This window comes from Castor canadensis, chromosome 13 (genome assembly GCF_047511655.1).
Source record: "Castor canadensis chromosome 13, mCasCan1.hap1v2, whole genome shotgun sequence".
NCBI classification, from domain to species: Eukaryota; Metazoa; Chordata; class Mammalia; order Rodentia; family Castoridae; genus Castor; species Castor canadensis.
Genome location: NC_133398.1, coordinates 5,331,577 through 5,351,359, shown reverse-complemented (window position 1 = coordinate 5,351,359; position 19,783 = coordinate 5,331,577). Strand labels below are relative to the sequence as shown.

Here is a 19,783-nt window from a genome sequence, read left to right as displayed (position 1 = left end):
GCCAGCTTGGCTATTTTCCTGGGATTTGCTGTCTGGTATTCTTTCCCCACTCTGAGTCTACAAGCAGCTTTCTGCTAGCTCTGCAAAGTTGCAAGCCTCCAGCTAGCTCTGCAGCGTTTCCTGTAACTGTGACTGCATTCTGTAGGGGGTTGGGGAACAAACCCCGTAGGTATTTAACCAAGCTTCTGACACAGATCAGGGCTCAGGCTTTGAGAAATTATCTCCCCTGACTCTGCTAGCATAATAAACTCCCTGATTCCTGTGAAAATGGGCTCGGTGACTTTGTTTCCCTTGTTTCCCGAAACACACTGTGCCTAAAGCCAACTCAAAATGAGGCAGGATAGACAATGAGGTGACAGAGAAATTAGAAATAATTTAAAAATATTTAAAAGACCAGATCAGGAATTAAGGCAACCAGGTAGCAAAGCTGAAAATCACGGCTGACTTCTTATCCCCCCACTCCTTCTCCCCGCTTCCCCCACCCTCTTCTTTTAGGTGTTGACTTACAATCTCCTGATGAGTGGGGAAACCCAGGATGAATAGGTTGTTTGCCCAGAGGAGAGAACACCCAAAATATTACACACCTTTGTCTGCATATTTTGAATAATAACAAACTCGCCTTGGCCTCCTGTACACTTGGAGTAATCATAAGACCATCTTAAAGAGCACCTGCCCAACAAGCAGCAACCATGAGGCCCTGAGTTCAAATCCCAGTACAAAAAAAAGGCCCATTATCTCCAAGTTTTGGGGGACAGACCCACCCCAAACTCATTGTTTTTATGCTTTGGAGCTCAGCAGATGGTTAGGGGTTGTGAGCTGACATGGCAGTTTAGCTAAGGGGTCACTGGCACCCTCTCCCCCCCCCACCCCGCCCCGGCCCGGTTAGGCAGGCATAAATGCACCCAGGACAAGGACGGCCACTTTGAGATTCTCTGCTCCCATCTCCTATGTGCCATGAAGCAGGTGGGTTCTCTTTCTTTTTTTAATTTTTCCTTACTTTGCCCTGCTTTGCTAGATAAATTCTTGCTAAACTCCTTTGTGAGTTCCCTTTTTTGTGAAACCCCTCAAAATGCTTTGTGTCACGGATTTTAAGTTTCTGTGACATGCAAAAAACTAAGTGGAGGAGTTCTCCCGTCCTCTCTCATCTGGAGTCCTCTTCATCCCTTTCCTGCCCCCAGTGACAGTAATTTATATGGAGGAACACAGCTTCTTGCCTGTTCTTGCCTATTACTGGAGGAGGAGGAGGAGGATAAAGGGGTCCCTCAGGTTGTCTTTCCTTGCATGTCACATGAACTTGAGAACCACAGTGAAAAGCATGTCAAGGGCCTCACAAAAAGGAGGGTCTCACTGGGTGCCGGTGGCTCACGCCTGTATTCCTAGCTATTCAGAGGGCAGAGATCAGGAGGATCACAGTTCAAAACCAGCATGGACAAATAGTTTGTGAGCCTTTATCTCAAAAAAAAAAAAAAAAATCAAAGGAAAGGGCTGGTGGAGCAAGGTGCCGGCAGATTACACCTGTAATCCTAGCTACTCAGGAGGCAGAGATCAGGAGGATCGCGAAGCGGTTTTTAAGCCAGCCCAGACAAATAGATCATGAGAACTTATCTCGAAAATACCCATTACAAAAAGGGCTGGTAGAGTGGTTCAAGGTAAAAGTCCTGAGGTCAAGCCCCAGTACCACAAAAAAAACCACATAAATGAAATAAAATAAAGTAAAGGGCTTCTGGAGTGTCTCAAGGTGTAGGCCCTGAGTTCAAATCCCAAACCACAGAAAAAAAGGAGGGTCTCCCAGGTGGAAGTTTTAGCTAGGATTTAGTTTAATAAAACAGGATAAATAGGGAGAATGGAATAAAGGGAGAGAAAAGTGTTGGGCTGAAAAGAGGTGCAGAATGGCTAGGTGGGAAGACAGCTTAATGCCAGCACTGCGTTTATGTGGAGAAGTGGTCCTGCAGAGGGGAACCCCAACAAGAGAGCTGCAGCCCCTAGCCACTTAAGACTGGACGTAGATAGGAGGTTGGTGGAGAAGTCCCAGGAAGATCACTGGGCAGGAAACTCCTCAGTGTCCCTCTGACCCTCAAGATAAAGGCTTAAGGGTGGCTTGTTCCTCTAGGCCAGCTGGGGAGTTTCCAGTGAGTCACCTTCACTGGGGAGGGGGTCCAGTTCTAGTGTGGCTTCCTTTTGTTCTCCCTAACAAAAAGTACACCCTGCTTGAAATGCAGGGATGGGAACCAAGGCCAAAAAATTGTATTTTTTGTTTTTGCAGCACTGGAGTTTGAACTCAGGGCATCACACCTATTAGACAGGTGTTCTATCGCTTGAGCAAAAATAATGTGTGTGGTTTTTTGGGGTTTTTTTTTTTTGAGGGTTTTATAGTTTCTGAGCTGGGGGAATCCATGTGGTCATATTGTAGCAGGGAGGAGGACCAGAAGAGAAACAGGCCTGTGTTCTGATAAAATAGCAGGGGGAAAGGGACGGCACAGCAGAGAGATAGAACCTGAAGAATCCAAACATGAAGAAGGTCACATAGCAGTGGGGGTAGCGGGCACTAGGGTGAAATAGCCCATAGAATTGCATATGGCCATCTATGGGTTAAAACTTGTTTTTTATCTTATTGCCTCTGTAACCTGCTTGCAAGGGAGTATAAAGTGAGGCCCCTTTGTTCTCGGGGCTCAGCCTCTGGACACGAGTCAGAGTCTGTGCAGGCACAATAAAGCATTGCTTCCTTGCCTCAGAGTCCCGTGTCTCTGTTTGAGTTTCCCATAACATTTCCTGGGGGCTCCCTGCTGAGATTGTGGAGACAGTGGTTTTTCACCTTCTTTGTTGCTGGGGCACATCCCCCGGATGGTCAGGAGAAGTGATGCCACCAGGCACCAATGGACATCTTGACCTGGAGGAGGGAATTGCCTTCCCGGTGAGTTGGGGTGAAGGCCTCAGATGCACAAAGGAACCTGGTGAAGTGCAGGAACCAGCAAGGGGAGTGCCACCCATCAGACTGGTAAGAACCCGGGTTCAAATTCAGAGCTGTCTCAGGAGGCAGACAGGGGCCTGTTCAACTTCCAGTGAGACACCCTAGTAACCACGTTTGGGGTGAAGCCATGACTCTCAGGACTCAGGGAGCGCAGTGGAAGTGCTGTGCTGTGTGAGAGCGTGTGAAAGTGTGAGCCTGAGACGCAGCCCAGCTGCGAAGCAAGTGAGGAGTCCCAGTCCGTGGGTCCATGGCAAACTCATATGGCCAAGGGTGAACCCTCTGGTCCAGGGTTCGTGTGGACTCACTACATCCAAAGAGGCACCTCAATCCCCACGAGGGGAGTGGCCAGAAATGGACGAAGCAAATGAGGACTCTGTGTAGGTGCAGTTTCTGGCGGGCGACTGCATCCAGGTCACCGATAAGGGGTGCACATTGTTCTCCCTTGTGTGTTGGAGAGGAGGCCCCTCCCCCTCTGTGTCTGTCTGGCTGTCTGGTAGTGGGAGGAGATGGGTGGAAATCAGAGTAAAGACACTCCCTTGGAGTGTATGGTTAAGAACTTTAAAAAGGAATTTAATGGAGACTATGGAGATAACTTCTAACAAACTCAAGGCCCTTTGTGAAGTAGATTGGCCTGCTGTTGGTGTAGGGTGGTCCTCAGAACGGTCATTAGATATAACTGTGGTTAATGAAGTTTATAAGGTAATTGTAGGAAGGCCTGGGTACTTAGATCAATTTCCCTGTATTGACTGCTGGCAGAATGCTGTCCTCAGCCGGCCCACATGGCTAAGGCTCTGTCTGGAAGAGGCCTGTAGGATTACGGTAGCTAGGGTGACTGCACCTTCCAAGTGTAGAGAAAAAAACAAAGGAGCCTACTGGCTGAGGAACCTGAGGAAATGCCACTGCCCTATGGGCCACTTTATCCACCTCTGCCACCAGCACCCAGTTCCACAGCCCCAACTCTGACACTGGATGGGGAAGCTCAAGGGACAGTCACACCTGTAAAATCTGGTTTGGAAGCTTCTGGGGCCTCAACTCCCTGAGTCCTATGGACCCCATGCCCACTCCGAGTCCACCAGTGCTCACTCCACATCCCCCAGTTGATTAGTTATATCTAACCAGTCTCTGTGAGGACCCCTCCTCTCCTCAGACTCCTGCTGCCCTGCAGATGCCCCTGAGGGAAGCCCAGAGCCCCATGTATTATGACCAGGAAGGCCAAATACAAGGAGGAGGACGGGAATTTGTCTATCAACCCTTTAGCACCACAGACCTCCTCAACTAGAAGCATCATACCCCTCCTTAACAGAAAAGCCTCAGGCTCTGATTGATTTGATGCAGTCTATCATCCAGACTCACAAACCCACCTGGACAGACGTCAACAGCTTCTCCTGACTCTATTCAATACTGACGAGTGGTGCCGTGTAACGCTGGCAGCTCTAAAGTGGTTAGAAGATCAAGCCCTGACATATGCTCAGGCCCACTTCCGTGAGAAAGACCCCCATTGGGACCCCAATAATGGCTGAGATTACTGGTGACTTGAGCAGTATCAGCAGGCATTATTGGCATTATTGGAAGGCATGAAGGAAGGAGGGGAAAAGGCCACAAACAAGCAAAACATCAGAAGTCCTCCAAGGGCCATATGACTGTCCCAGCCAGTTCTATGAGTATTTGTGTGAGGCCTTCTGTTTGTTCATCGCTTTGACCTGGAAGCCACTGAAAACCAGTGGATGATTATTGCCACTTTTGTTGGCCAGGCCCAGGGGGACATAAGGCGAAAATTGCAGAAGCTGGAGGGAATTGCTAGAATGAACACTAGCCAGCTTCTGGAGGTGCGACAAAGATTTTTGTCAATTGAGATCAGGAGGTTAAGCTGAGGCTAACAGGAAGATGAAAAGGAAAGTAGACTTCTTTGCAGCAGCCCTTGCTGGACAGTCAGGTGGGCCCCAGCGAGCTAATCCAGGCAGGGGCAAAGGCAATCACCAAGGACAGTGACAAATGCCCCCAGGACACCCTCACCCTAGGGAGGACCTAAGGCAAAATCAATGTGCCTACTGTTGTCAGGAGGGGCACTAGAAGAATGAATGTCCCCCAATGGGTGGGCCAGGGACTCCAAAAAGGCCCCCCAGACCAGAGACAGAGACCAGGTTGTTGAAGGAAAATATCAGCCTACCCGGAGGGCAGCCAGACCTTGGGAGGGAAACAATGTCGGTCTGGCAGGGCTGGAAGGCTATGAGGAGGACTAAGACAGACCAGGCTCCATTCTACTGGGCGCCCAGGAGCCTGTGGTCTGAATGAAAATACGGGCCATCCTGTTGATCTCATGGTGGACACAGGCACAGAACATTCTTCTGTGACCCAACCAGTGGGCCCTCTTTCCAACAAGCATGCAACTATTATTTGGGCTACAGGGGACCAGGTCCACTGCCCCTTTCTTAGTGGCTAGATGAGGCAATCTTGGGAGTCATGAAGTAAGGCATGAAATCATTTATCTCCCTGATTGCCCTGTGGGCCTGATGGGCAGGGACTTGTTATGTAAACTGAGGGCGCAGAGAACTTTTGATTCAGATCGCACAGAAGCCTTAAAGTTGAGAGGACCTGAGGCTAAGACTTTAATCCTCATGGTTGTGCAGAAGAGGAATGGCAGCTCTGTGCCCCTGAGGGAGGCCTCTTGAGATTCCTGAGCTTCCCTTCAAGATTTCGGGTGTATGGGCTGAAGATAACCCCCCAGATCTGGCCAGAATGTGCCCCCAGTAGTGGTGGAACTAAAGCTGGAGTCACCCCCATCAGGCAGAAACAGGTCAGAATTCAAAAACACATTGACAGACTCTTAACATATGGGATCCTCTGACCTTGTCAGTCATCCTGGAACACCCCCTTATTACCAGTCCAGAAACCAGGACTGAAGATTTCAGGCCAGTTCAGGGACTCTGGGCAGTAAGTTCAGCAACTGTCATTTTGCACCCTATAGTCCTAAATCCATACACGCTTTTAGGCCTTATCCCAGGTGAGGCAAAGTTTTTTACCTGCTTAGATCTTAAAGAAGCATTCTTCTGCAACTGCCTGGTCCACAGAGCCAGCCTGTTTTTGCTTTCCAATGGGAAAATGCCAACACTGGGGAAAAAAGGCAACTAACCTGGACTTGGTTGCCACAAGATTTCAAAAATTAACCCACTATTTTCGGAACAGCCTTGGCATCTGACCTAAAAGCCTTCTTAGCTGACCAGCATAGCTGCACACGCCTCCAGTACGTATATGACCTCCTGCTGGCTGGACCAACTTGGGAGGACTGTATGGAAAGGACACACCTTCTTCTTTCTCTTTTATGGGAGGCAGAATACAAAGTCTCTAGGAAAAAGCTCCAGATTTGCCAAAATGCTGTCAAATGCCTCAGCTTTCACCTGTCCCAGTGGCAACACAGGCTCAGCCCTGAGAAGAAACAGGCTGTATGTCCCCTCCCAAACTCTAAGACCCACTGGCAAATGAGAGAGTTTTTGGGAGCTGCAGGTTTCTGCCAAATTGGGATCCCTAACCACTCCCTGTTGGCCAAACCCTTCTATGAAGCCACAAATGGGGGAGAATGGAGGCCTTTGGTATGGGGGAAGAAGCAAGAGAAAGCCTTTAAAGAAACCAAGAAGGCACCCACAAATAGCACTGCTCTAGGCCTGCCAGATGTGATGAAGCCCTTTTTCCTGTACATCCGTGAGCGAAAGGGAACAGCTATTGGGGTTCTGTCTCAGTTACAGGGCTCCTGGCACCGTCTGGTGGCTTACTTGTCAAAACAACTTGATGCTGTTTCTTGAGGCTGGCCACTTTGCCTGCATGCTCTGGCAGCCACAACTGCCCTGGTGACAGAAGCAGACAAGCTCACCCTATGACAAGAACTCACTCTCCGGGTTCCCCACTCCGTTCTAACACTCATGGAGTATAAGGGAAATTATTGGCTGACTGACTCTTGGATGGTCAAATACCAGCATATGCTGTGTGAAAACCTGTGCATCCGGCTAGAGGTTGTTAAGACTCCAAACCTGGCCACTCTATGGCCAATTGACTTGGGCTCCCCAGGAGCATGACTGCTTAGAGTATATAGATGAGGTTTTCTTGACCTGGCCAGATCTAACCAATCAGCCTATTGACAATCCAGACATTGAATATTTCACAGATGGCAGCAGTTTTGTCTAGGAAGGCACACACTTTGCTGGGTATGAGGTGGTGACTTTGGACTAGGTCATTGAGGCTCGCCCGCTGCCAGCTGGAACTTCTGCACAAAAGGCTAAGCTTGTCGCCCTCATGCAGGCGCGCCAGCTCCTGCAGGAGTATGAGTAAACTCATACACTGACTCTATTTTTTTTATTGTTTTATTATTCATATGTGCATACAAGGCTTGGGTCATTTCTCCCCCCTACCCCCACCCCCTACCTTACCACCCACTCCACCCCCTCACTCTCCCCCCCACCCCCTCAATACCCAGCAGAAACTATTTTGCCCTTATCTCTAATTTTGTTGTAGAGAGAGTATAAGCAATAATAGGAAGGAACAAGGGTTTTTGCTGGTTGAGATAAGGATAGCTATACAGGGAGTTGACTCACATTAATTTCCTGTGCGTGTGTGTTACCTTCTAGGTTAATTCTTTTTACACTGACTCTAAATATGCTTTCATAACCATTCATGTCCGTGGGGCCTTATATAAAGAGAGAGGACTCATTAACTCAGGAGGAAAAAGTATCGAGTATGAGCAGGAAATCCTTGAACTGCTAGATGCTGTGTGCACCCTTAAATGGATGGCAGGTGTACACTGTCAAGGGCACCAGAAGGGAGATGCAACAATTGCCTGGGGAAACCAGAAAGCTGACAAAAAGGCCAAACAAATGGCCCCCATGAGGGGACCAGCCCCAACTGTTCTGACAGCTGCCTTGTTCCCATGCCCCTTAGCTGAATGGGATGCACGGTACACACAAGAACAGGCTTGGTTTAAGACTAAGGAGGGAAATTTTCTACCAAAAGGATGGTGAAGTTTACTGATGGCCTCATTGCCATACCTGAGTCACTGGCCCCTACATTTGCCAAGCAGTCCCACAAAGGAACTCATTCAGGGAGAACAGCCCTTGAAACCACCCTGGCCAAGTATTTTTATGTCCCCAGGCTCTCCAGCATAACTAAGACAGTATGTGAGAGATGTAGCCTATGTGCCAAAAACAACCCCAGGCAAGGGCCAAGAATGCCTCCCCAGGTGCAGAGTGTTGGTGGAATTCCTCTTGAAAACTTGATCGTGGACTTCACTAAAATGCCATGAGCTCAAGGATGCAAATATCTGTTGGTGTTGTCTGTACCTTCTCAGGATGGGAGGGAGCCTTCCCCACACGGACTGAAAAGGCCCTGGAGGTGGCCAGGTGTCTGTTAAAGGAAACCATCCCTCAGTTTGAAACACCTGTGTCTGTTGGATAAGATAATGGGCCAGCCTCTGTGACAGAGGTGGTACAGCTAATGGCTAAGGGCTTAGGAATCACCTGAAAGTTGCATATGGCCTACTGCCCCCAGAGTACAGGAGCAGTGGAGCGTATGGGTGGAACCCCAAAATCACAGTTAGGAAAACTGTGCCAGGAGGCCCATCTGCAGTGGGATCAATTACTGCCCATGCCATTACTGAGGATTAGGTGGCTCCATGAAGCCACCTTCGTGGACAGGGCTCTCACCCTTTGAAGTACTTTATGGACGCCCATCCCCCTTAATCAAGGGCCTAAGAGGGGAACCTTAAGGAAACAGGTGACCTCACCTTGAGGCAGCAGATGCAGGCCCTCAAAGATCAATGGCTGGGTCTGGGAGAGACTTCCTGTCAGCCTGACAACTCCCACACACCCTTACGGGCGGGGGGATACCATCTGGGTGAAGAAATGGAATGCCCAGCCATTAAAGACTCACTGGGGAAGCCCTTTTGTTGTTATTTTTTCTACCCCTACTGCAGTCAAAGTAGCAGAGATTGCTCTTTGGATCCACTACAGCTGAGTGCATCCCCGATTCTGCTTCACCATGCAAGATCACCCTCCAGAACGTCAGTGCCCTTCCTCGGCAGGACTTCACTTCCCGGGAAACAACAGGGGACCATGAACAAGAAGACGACACCCTGCTCTAGTCACTCTGGAAGCTGACTAGTCTATGCATGGCAGAAGTGGGAGCAATCAACTGTCCAATGGGATAGATGAAAGGTTTTCTATGTCAGTTATACTGTCACCCCTTGTCTGTATCCCTTGCTGTAGTTCTTACCCGAGTCTTCACCATAAGCTCGGCAGAAACCACACCTGCCAACTGGACTCACGGCGAAAGGTTTTTATTAGCTCTCTTCTGCCTCTTTTGGGCAGGATGCATAATGACCGTTTATTGTTACTGAGGTGGTTTCCCTTCGTGGTCCCAGAGCCCTCCTCTTGGGACCCATGTATTTCATAACTCAGTTGGGTCAGGGGGTTACTTGGACCCTGCTTTATCACACTCATTTCTCCTGCCAAGGAACAGTCTAAAACTCCTGCAGGCATAACAAACTCCCTATTCTGTTTGCCTGCAAGACGGCCTATATTCTTGTTTTGATCCATGGTACTCCCCAAACGATGGATGGCTAGAAGTCAGGAGCCGCAACAAGAAAGGTCACATAATTCAAGGGGTCCACATCACCAATTCAAAACAGCTGGTGTCAATTCAGTTTATGTGTGTGGGGCCCTGGAGCATGACAAGTCACCTCACCTGTATGCAGTAAGAGAGCAGTAGTGGGAGCCAGCTATCACAGTCCGTGTGGAGGCCTATCTTGGGAACAGGAGTACAGGTTCAGTAAGTATAAGTGTGAAATAACTGAGACTTATGAATGTCCCCTACCCTGCCCCAGCTGGAAATGTGTCTCCTGGGCCACTTGGCAAAGTAAAGATAAGACAGCACTCCTTTAAAAGGGTGTCACTACCTCAGGGTGTCACTTAGGGGCCTGTAATCCTGTTAATTTTACCATCCTTGATCCAGAAGACCCTAAGTGGAAAAATGACCGGCAGATTACCATATATATCTATGGGCGTGGCAAAAACCCAGGGACTATATTGTACTTTAAAAGAATTACAATCTCCCATAAAGCCTTGTCCCACCAGGTTTTTCACTCCTTCTATGCAGAAATGGAAAGAACTGTGTACCCCCCACCTCCACTACTACCAGAAATCTATTTCTAGAACTAACAGAAACTGTAGCTCAATCTTTAAAAATCACTTCCTGCTGTGTATGCGGGGGAACTAATATGGGGGATGAATGGCCCTGGGAGGCTAGAGAGTTGGATCCCCATGAGCCCTACAATGAGATAAGATACCCCAGCCGGCCACTGGGGTTTGGCTTCTCAAAACCTCAATTATCAGAAACAACTGTCTTGCCCTATAGGGAGGCAATTTACGACTTCTCTTGGAAGCCTGACATGCCTGGGCCAAAGATTCTATAATGTAACCACCTGGAAAACCCAGTGGTGGGGATCCCCAAACCATACTGAACCAAATCCCCATCCCTTGTCCAATTTCTCTCATCTCCAACAGGCCTGGAACAAAGTCAACACAGACATCAAATGGCGAGCCCCAGGTGGACTATACTGGATATATGGGAAAACAGCCTATGCTGTACTTTCCCCAAACTGGTCAGGATCTTATGTGTTGGGGTCAATCCATCCATCCTTCTTTCTGCTCACACTTGCCAGAGGGGAACTCTTAGAGGCTCCAGCATACAAAAGCTGGGGAGCCCAAAGAAAACAGCGTGCCTTACGAATTGGCAACTGGAAGGATGATGAATGGCCCCCTGAATGTAGGATCCATTATTATGGCCCAGCCACTTGGGCACAGGATGGGACTTGGGGGTACCGCACTCACATCTATGCACTAAATCGTATCATCAGGTTACAGGCTGTTGTTGAATTATAACTAATGAGGCCTCAAGAGCCCTCAATTTATTTGCTAAGCAAAGCACTAAAATGTGCAGTGCCATCCATCAGAATCGCTTGGCCTTAGACTATTTGGGTTGCTTCTGAGGAGGAGTTTGTGGAAAATGTAACCTGAGCAACTGCTGCTTACAGATTGATGATGAAAGAAAGGTCATAGAGGAAGTCACAGACCGAATGAGGAAAATCGCCCACGTCCCAGTCCAGATTTAGGAAGGTTGGAACCCTGCAGAATTATTTGGAGGATGGTTTTCAACTTTTGGGGGATTCAAAACCCTCATTAGTGTTTGCTTTTGATTTTAGGTGCTTGCCTGGTTCTGTCCACCTGGCCCCTCCAGTTGTAAGGTCCGTCTCCAGCCTCATCGAGGTTACAGTTGAAAGAAAAACGGCCTCCCACGTAATGATGCTATGGAAATACAAAGCCCTAGATCAAGATGATGCTCTTTGACCCTAGGTGGGCCCAGCATCAAAGTGAGGAATGATGGAGCAGGGAGGAGGGCCAGACAGGCTGTGTTCTGATAAAGTAGCAGGGGGGAGGGGATGGCAGAGCAGGGAGATAAAACGTGAAGAAAGTCACGTAGCCTAGCACTAGGGCTAAGGGACACTTAGCACTAGGATGAAGTATAACTGCATATAACCATATGTGGGTTAAACCTTTTTTATTTTATTTTATTTTATTGCCTCTGTAACTTGCTTGCAAGGGTGTGTAAGGCAGGACCCCTTTGTTCTTGGGGCTCAGCCTTTGGACACGCGTCTGCTAAGTCTGTGCCAGCACAATAAAGTGTTTCTTCCTTTCCTCAGAGTCCTGTGTTTCTGTTCGAGTTTTCCCCAACAGTATCATCTGCAATCCCAATTATTAGAAACAACGGGTCCCAGGTGTTACTCCAAACACGGCCAAGATGGGTCTTGTTATTAGTTTTAAGCACGGAGATGTGTAGGCCACCCAAACCTCGGGGACAATCTTGGGACTTTCTTTTGCCAACGTCCTCTCCAATTTTCTGTCTCTCAACCCATTCAAAAAGTTTGCAGTTTTTAAACGTCTCAGAGGATGTCTCCTTCGCTGTTCTCCATCTGAGCGATGGGTAGAGAGGAAGTCATCCTAAGGACATGAACCATGGGCCTGCAGTGCACGTGGGCCACCTACATGGCACAGAACCCTGAGCTGAGATGCTAACATAAAAAAACGGTCCACAACCAGCAGTGCAGAGACAGGTGCAAAACCACCTGGCTCCTGCTGGAGAGGAACTCGGAGCCAATGCCAAAGCAAAGATGGGGAACATTGCCCCCTGTGGAAGAGTCGACAGTGCAGCTGGTGGGCAAAATCACCACTGAGAGGCAAAATGACACCATCTGAAAAAGATTTAAAAAATAAGCCTGTAACTTAAAAAGCTAGACATCGATCTACCATTTGATCCAGCAATACCACTCTTGGGGATATACCCAAAAGACTGTTACTCCAGAGGCACCTGCACATCATGTTTATTGCGGCACTATTCACAATAGCCAAGTTATGCTATCTTGGAAACAGCCAAGATGCCCCAGCACTGACGAATGGATTAAGAAAATGTGGTATCTATACACAATGGAATTTTATGCAGCCATGAAGAAGAATGAAATGTTATCATTCGCTGGTAAATGGATGGAATTGGAGAACATCATTCTGAGTGAGGTTAGCCTGGCCCAAAAGACCAAAAATCGTATGTTCTCCCTCATATGTGGACATTAGATCAAGGGCAAACACAACAAGGGGATTGGACTTTGAGCACATGATAAAAGCTTTAGCACACAAGGGAGGGATGAGGATAGGTAAGACACCTAAAAAATTAGCTAGCATTTGTTGCCCTCAATGCAGAGAAACTAAAGCAGATACCTTAAAAGCAACTGAGGCCAATAGGAGAAGGGGACCAGGAACTAGAGAAAAGGTTAGTTTAAAAAGAATTAACCTAGAAGGTAACACACACGCACAGGAAATCAATGTGAGTCAATGCCCTGTATAGCTATCCTTATCTCAACCAGCAAAAACCCTTGTTCCTTCCTATTATTGCTTATACTGTCTCTCCAACAAAATTAGAAATAAGGGCAAAATAGTTTCTGCTGGGTATTGGGGTGGGGGGGAGAGGGAGAGGGCGGAGTGGGTGGTAAGGGAGGGGGTGGGGGCAGGGGGGAGAAATGAACCAAGCCTTGTATGCACATATGAATAATAAAAGAAAAAGGAAAAAAAAATAAGCCTGTAAAGTGTTCTGAGCCAGGTGCTTGGTGGCTCATGCCTGTAATCGTAGCTACTCAGGAAGCAGAGGTCAGGAAGATCTCAGTTCAAAGCCAGCTCCATAGAAATAGTTGGCAAGACCCTATTGTAGCAGGGAGGAGGAGCAGAAGAAAACAGACAAGGCCTGAGTTCTGATAATGTGGCAGGGAGGTAGGGATGGTGTAGCAGAGAGATAAAACCTGAGGGATTTGAATGTGGAGAGGGTCACATAGCACTGGGGAAAGGGAAAGTTAGAACAGAACTAGGGTAAAGTAGCCAATAAAATTAAATATAACCATATATGGATTAGACCTTGCATTTTGCTTCTGCAACCTGCTTGCAAGGGTATATAAGGTAAGATCCTGTTGTTCTCGGGGCTCAGCCTTTGGACACAAGTCTATTGAGTCTGTGCTGGCACAATAAAGCATTGCTTCCTGCTAAACTGCCTCAGTGTCCCATATCTCAGCTTGAGATTCCCAGATTTCTTGGGGGATCATCTAGGATTGTAGAGACAGTGATTTATCACCTCCCTTGTCGCTGGGGTGCATCTCCCAGACCACTGGGAGAAGATCCCACCAGGCACCAATGCACAGCTTCATCTGGAGGGTGATTCATCCTTCTGGTGAGTCAGGGTGAAGGCCTTGGACGCACAACAGAACCCAGTGAGAGGCAGGAACCAGTGAGGGGAGGGCAGCACTGCTCATCAGACTGGTAAGAACCCAGATTTGAATTCAGGCCTGCCTCAGGAGGCAGAAGGGGAGACTGATCACCTCCCAGGGACCCCTCAGTAACCCTATGTGGGATAAAACTGGGTCTCTCAGGATTAAGAAGTAGGGCAAAAGTGTGTGAGACACTTCCAGGAACTAGGGAGGTTGAGTTTTTCCTGGGAAATAGCCACAGCTGAGGTTAAGGGATGGATAACAAAAAATTCAGTTCCAAAGAGGGAGACTCCCAAGAAAACAGATGCAACATCCACCATTCCACTGGATATCCCTCTGGGTATAATTTAAAAGTTTTTTTCTTTTTTTGAGAGTGCACTCTAATTTTGTGTGTGTCAATTGGTTTACAACATTGGGCAAAATTTAACTTGCTCCTGGAATTCCAGCTGATCTTATGTGTGCTTAAGTTGACATTTTTTCTGGCATGTTTAATTTATAAAACTGTGTGTGTAAGCATCTTCAAAATGGTTTTTAAACTGCTGTTATAAAGTTAATGAGATGCTCAAAGTAGCAAAAAAACCAAAAACCCAGGGTGTTTGTTTTAAAGATCTCTGTTATAAACTACTTAGGCTTTTTAACACATGAATATGTAAACATCTTGAGGACAGTTCTTATAGAGTCAATACAAAAAATGTTACTGTATTCTACTGCTACTTTTAAGAAAACCAGTTTTCAAACTTATTTCAATCAGGTCTCACTAGGATGCAGGCATTCAGGGGTTAACACTCCAGCTCAGCCCAGAAGAGAAAAGAAAAAAAGTGGGGCCCCAGCCTGCAGCAGGAATCTTAAAATTTGGGTAGTTAAAAAATGATCTTAGCCCGTTTCAGTCTGTCATAAATAAAATCTGGGATTTAATTCTCTTATAATACATGGGTCTATTAACAAATGGGCTTTCTATAAACTTTTTATACAAAAAATAATTCAAAGTTTTTTTCATATAAATATAAGGTTCTAAGTTAAAAGGGTTTATGGGTTATTTCCAACAACTATTATGGTATTATGGATATGGTTTTTTAAAAATAAAAGATTAAAAAAATACTTTTTAAATAAAAGTGGATAAAGACAAGCTCCTCCAGAAGATACAAAATAAATTGTCACAAAGATACAGAGTAAGTTGTCATAAAAGATGGAGCTTATAAACGCTTATGTAAGTGATTAAGTTGACTAAAATCCAGTTACATTAAAGGTTTTGTAAGGTCAAAATTTAATGTACTGATGTTAAACTAAAACTTAATTCTGTAAGCTCATAACAACAAGGCTATCTTAAAAATATTGTATTGTTCTTGATAACATTTACAAAAAAATGTATAAAAATGGATTTTGTTTTGTTAAGATAACTGTCAGGAGTTTTTAGTGCTACAGGTTAATCCACAAATTTGTCAAGACAAAAGAGTTTATTAAAACACAGAGAGGCAAGAGGCAGCTGAGCACAGGGAGTGCTGCTGCACTGATAAGCGTGTTGAGACAGATTTACTTAAGTAAAGAAAGTAAAAAAAAAAAAAAGAAAAAGAAAAAGAAAAAGTGCACCCTCCAGAGAGGATTAAAAAAAACAAAACTCAAAAAGGAGCACTACACTGGAGGTCAAGACTTCCAGTTTTTATTGGAGTCAACAGAGTGGAGATGTTGTTCTACTCCTTCCACGTGTCAGGCAGAGGGAATTTTTGCCCTGGGATGGCCAGATTGGGCCTGTTATTTTAGGGGGGCTCCATTGACTACAGGTTGGAGGGATCCTGCTGTGTGTCATGAGCCATGTGTTAATGTCAGCAATCTGGGAGGTGATCCCTTATCGACATCTCAGCCATGATTCTTGGTCATTAGGTTTCCTAATTCCACACCTAGTCCCCATAAATATTTACCTGTGTTCTCTGGTGATTTTTGTCAGGGTTTTGACTACTAAGGTAACTGAGTCATAACTAAATAAAAGTTCATTTAAGTGCTGGTTTATGTAAAATTTTCTAGATGACCTTGTGGTTAAACAACTGATGTCTTGGGTGACTCTAATGCAGTCAAGTACCCTATATGTGTCTGTGACTGGGCTACTCGGGATCACTGACATTGTTCTCACACACCCTCCCCACCAACAACTGATGAGAAACTCTAAGGTTTTACTTCAAGAGCAACAACTAAACTAATATGTATCTATAACCTCTATAGAGCTCTGATGCTGTTGTTGGTTCCTATTTATTAAACATATTTATGTTTTTCAAGTATATCAAGCCTTCTAAAATACAAAATTTAGATAAACATGGTAACAAAAGTTCATGGTACTGACACACTGTTCTGTTAGTTGCTAAATTGTCCATCAAAATTTTAACCATGGCTCTTTTAAGTTTTTGTCATTACAGTTCTGATCTTTCTGGGGCATTTACAATCAAATCCATGGAAAATAACTCTAATAAGTACTTATGTGTCAACCAGGTTAGCTTTTTAGATGGCTGCTTTTGTTGGATTTTTGACGGCTGCTTTTGTTGGATTTTGTTTTGTATTGTCCTTGTCTAAAGCCCACTGCCTAAGGGCCACTCCTTCTAAGCCTCTTTGTTGCTTAAATTTGGCCCAAAGGGTCTATTTGGCACTGCCTCCCACCTGATCTGCTTGTTACTTCCCCCACAATGTGGAACCAAAACCAACCAACCAACAAAATCCAGGAAACAGCAAATCCTCACGATGAAGAAAAAAAGTGACCAATCGAGAAAGATCTTCAGTCTATGGCCATACCTCCCTGAACACGCCCTATCTCATCTTGGTCTCAGAAGCTAAAAAGGGTCAGGCCTGGTTGGTACTTAGATGGGAGACAGATCTTCAGAGGAGACTGCTCAGACACAAGCAGCTTGCAGACAAGGGGGGAATGCCACCAAAGTTCCAATGGAGTCACTCGTGCCAGAGCTCTCAAAAACAACCAAGGCCGAGAGGATTGAGGAAATGGTTCTTATATACGTGTGGCTATTTTTTTTTCAATTTTAAAGTTTTTATTTCTGTGTTAAAGACAGAACTCCTGGAGGTCAAACAAAGAAAATATACCATACTTAAAGCACTACTAAATCATGAAACAAAAAAGAATCTGAGTTAGAAATCAAGAGTATTATCCACTTTTCTTTGGGGAGGGTAGTATTTATTCCCAGCAGCCACCGTACCTCTCTAATGTTTTTTTAAAGTCTCAAGTTCCAAAAAATTAATAGTCCAGTCTTCAGAAAAGGATGGAAAATGACAACCATTAAAAGACACACAAATCCTTCATGTTAACGAGGTGAGCAGCTCTGCTAAAGCTGCCGACGCCTCCGTCAGTAGAAGCCACAGGGAGGCGCTGGCCGTAGCCATGCTGCCCTATTGCTGTGGACGGTAAGGCTCTCGTCTGTATGTGGGTAACTGTCACCCCAGGGTCGTCCATGACACTGACTTGATCGATTGCCACTTGGCCATCCCCTTCTGCCATCCCTACCTCTAAACTGTCTGTGATCTTGCAACCGATTGCCTCTATTCCTTTGGTTCCCGTCAGCTCTGCTATTCCATTCCTCAACAATACAAGGGGACTCAGAGGGTGTTTCAAGTATTCCTGGTACTCTGTCATCTTCTGTGACTCTGCTTGCAAACATCTCTTCAAAATTGGGAACAGCTTTAGAAGTGTCAGTCATCCTGAAATTCTGTACAGTTTTTAATTGTTTCTGACAAGGACTGTGTCTACCAGGCTCAGGCCAACGCAGACAGCCAGACACGCAGGAGAAGTGATCTCTGTCCTCCCCCACTCGGAATCTCCAGCCCACTTCGGCTCTCCAAGGTAACAGAATGCATTCCTCCACACACTCATTTTTTAGACAAGGTCTTCTACTTAAGTAGAGACAAAATGACTATGTTTAATGGCTCTAAACATGTCCTTTGATACTTAAGAGATGATGGTTTTAACTTTTTTAAACAACACGTTTTCTTGGACATATATGCTGATGATATATTTTAAAAAAAGACATTGTCTGGGTAAAAGAATAAAGTGAAATGTCCACCCAGTAAAACCCCATTAGAGGAGCCCTTTGTTGTTGTCTTGTCTATCCCCCCTACAGTTAAAGTAGCAGAGATTGCTCCTTGGATCCATCACAGTCGGGTCAAGCCAGCTTCTCTCAAGTGGAAATGCATCCCTGATCCGGCTTCACCACGTAGATCATCCTCTGAAACCTGAGTGCCCTCCCTCGCTTCCCAGGAAACAACCAGGGACCACACACCGCGAGATGACAGCCCTGCTCTAGTCACCTGCGGAAGCTGAGCATCCTACACACAGCAGAAGCTTGAGGAGTCGACTCTCCAAAGGCACAAACGGACTGTTTTCCACACCGGTTACTTCACTGTACTGCACTGTCACCCCGTGTCTGTGTCCCTTGCTGTAGTTCTTACCCGAGTCTTCGCCATAAGCTCGGCAGAAACCACACCTGCCAACTGGACTCACGGCGAAAGGTTTTTATTAGCTCTCTTCTGCCTCTTTTGGGCAGGATGCATAATGACCGTTTATTGTTACTGAGGTGGTTTCCCTTCGTGGTCTCAGAGCCCTCCTCCTGGGCCCTGTGTATGCACACTACTCAGGCAGGAAGTGCTGTCACTGGGACGGTGCTTCTCCATACTTACTGTTCCTGTGCAGGCTCTGTCATCGGGTCGTGCATTCGCAACCACACCATCTATCTCGTGCGCGCCCATGGTAAGCAGCAGATCTGCTTCAACCCCGCTTATCGCCCCCGGGAGCAATGGTTAGAGACCAGGAGCACCCGCAACCCTGGGACCTCGTCAGCCGCACCCAGGCTTTTAGCCCTGAGAAAGCAGCGGCAGCGCTTTGATGCACGTGCGGCCATAGACCACGGTGGGGGTGGAGGTCCAGGCTGTGGGCGTGGAGGCGTGACTTGAGAAAGAGCCTGCACGTCACATGGTAAGTGTATGTGCGGGGAGACAACTCCTGGCCCTGTGATGACGTGGGTTCTTATTATTGCCCTTACTGGGGTTGTGTCTCCTGGGCCACATGGCAGAGGGCTTAAGCGGGCAGCCCTCCTTCACGAAGGGACAGCTGCCCCTGACTGCACCCCTGGCACCTGGAACCCTGTAAACTTCACTGTACTTCAGCCATCCGGTTGGACACGGGGACGTAAAATTAGCATAAGGACAGATGGAAAGAGCCTCGACCCTGGGACTCGGATGCACCTCAAATTAGTAACCGTTACCCATGAGAGTTCCTCACACCAAGTTTTTCACTCCTTTTATGAGGAGATGAGGAGTGACTTTCCCATCTCTGCCAAGGCCAAAAACTTGTTCCTCTCACTGGCTGAGTCTGTAACCCAGACACTGAATGCCACTTCGTGCTATGTTTGGGGGGGACCAACATGGGAGACCATTGGCCTTGGGAAGCAAGGGAGCTGCATCCCCAGGAGACTTTTAATGAGACTGCCTTCCCAAAACACAGGAAAGGTGTCTGGCTCCTAAAGACGTCCATCATCGGGACTTACTGTATCTCCCACCCAGAAGGCCAATTCTCCGCCTCGGTGGGGGCTTTAACTTATTTAGGACAGAAGTTTTGCAATGACACCGCCCAAGAGACCCAATGGTGGGGAGCTCCAAACCACACAGAACCCCAGCCCCACCCACTGGCCAGCTTCCCTCATTTCAGGAAATGTTTGGACAATCTTACTGCAAACACAGACTGGCGGGCACCCAGGGGGGCTGTATTGGATCTGTGGGATGCAAGTTTATACGGTGCTGCCTAGCAGCTGGTTTGGGTCTTGCGTTCGAGGCTCAATCAGACCATCCTTTTTCTTGCTTCCCCTCAGACAAGGTGAAAAACTGGGAGTCCCCATATCTGAAGAAAGATTAAGTAGACAAAAACGGGGTGCCTTACGAATAGGCAACTGGCAAGATGATGCGTGGCCTCCTGAGCGATTCACCCAGTA

General features: G+C 46.9%; 1 pseudogene; it reads right to left on the bottom strand.

The window, feature by feature from the left end:
• Positions 1-17,082: 17,082 nt before the first annotated feature.
• Positions 17,083-17,500, bottom strand: LOC109691893 (RNA guanine-N7 methyltransferase-activating subunit-like protein; annotated as a pseudogene).
• Positions 17,501-19,783: the final 2,283 nt, after the last annotated feature.